The 997-nt window shown below is 41.8% G+C and overlaps 1 non-coding gene across 1 annotated transcript; it reads right to left on the bottom strand.

Annotated features, from left to right (window-relative positions):
- Positions 1–524: 524 nt before the first annotated feature.
- Positions 525–628, bottom strand: LOC130942371 (small nucleolar RNA R71). Its single transcript, XR_009070943.1, has one exon. It is a non-coding gene; the product is annotated as a small nucleolar RNA R71 (small nucleolar RNA).
- Between the last annotated feature and the right edge of the window lie 369 nt (positions 629–997).

The raw sequence follows: 997 nt of genomic DNA, 5'->3' as shown, positions 1-997 counted from the left end.
GCAAAGACAAAGGCATTCTTGTTGAAGCTGACCCTGAACCTGAAAGGACCTTGAAGCGAAAGCTAAGAGAAGCTAAGGCACAACTCTCTGTAGAGGACCTAACAGAAATCTTCAAAGAAGAAGAACCCATGGCAGCCAAAAACAACAACAATGCAAGGAAGGTGCTGGGTGACTTTACTGCACCTACTCCCGACTTCTATGGGAGAAGCATCTCTATCCCTGTCATTGGAGCAAACAACTTTGAGCTTAAGCCTCAATTAGTTTCTCTAATGCAACAGAATTACAAGTTCCATGGACTTCCATTGGAAGATCCTCATCAGTTCTTAGCTGAATTCTTGCAAATCTGTGACACTGTCAAGACTAATGGGGTTGACCCTGAGGTCTACAGACTTATACTATTCCCTTTTGCTGTAAGAGACAGAGCTAGGATATGGTTGGACTCACAACCTAAAGAAAGCCTGGACTCATGGGAAAAGCTAGTCAATGCCTTCTTGGCAAAGTTCTTTCCACCTCAAAAATTGAGTAAGTTTAGAGTGGAAGTCCAAACCTTCAGACAGAAGGATGGAGAATCCCTCTATGAAGCTTGGGAAAGATACAAACAACTGATCAGAAAATGTCCTTCTGACATGCTTTCTGAATGGAGCATCATAGGTATTTTCTATGATGGTCTCTCTGAACTATCCAAGATGTCTTTGGATAGCTCTGCTGGAGGATCTCTTCATCTGAAGAAGACGCCTACAGAAGCTCAAGAGCTAATTGAAATGGTTGCAAATAACCAATTCATGTACACTTCTGAAAGGAATCCTGTGAACAATGGGACTAATCAGAAGAAAGGAGTTCTTGAGATTGATACTCTGAATGCCATTCTGGCTCAGAACAAGATATTGACTCAACAAGTCAATTTGATTTCTCAAAGTCTGTCTGGAATGCAAAATGCACCAAGCAGTACTAAGGATGCTTCATCTGAAGAAGAAGCTTATGATCCTGAGAACCCTTC

This window comes from Arachis stenosperma, chromosome 7 (genome assembly GCF_014773155.1).
Source record: "Arachis stenosperma cultivar V10309 chromosome 7, arast.V10309.gnm1.PFL2, whole genome shotgun sequence".
Lineage (NCBI taxonomy): Eukaryota > Viridiplantae > Streptophyta > Magnoliopsida > Fabales > Fabaceae > Arachis > Arachis stenosperma.
This window is presented reverse-complemented; position numbering and strand designations above follow the sequence as displayed.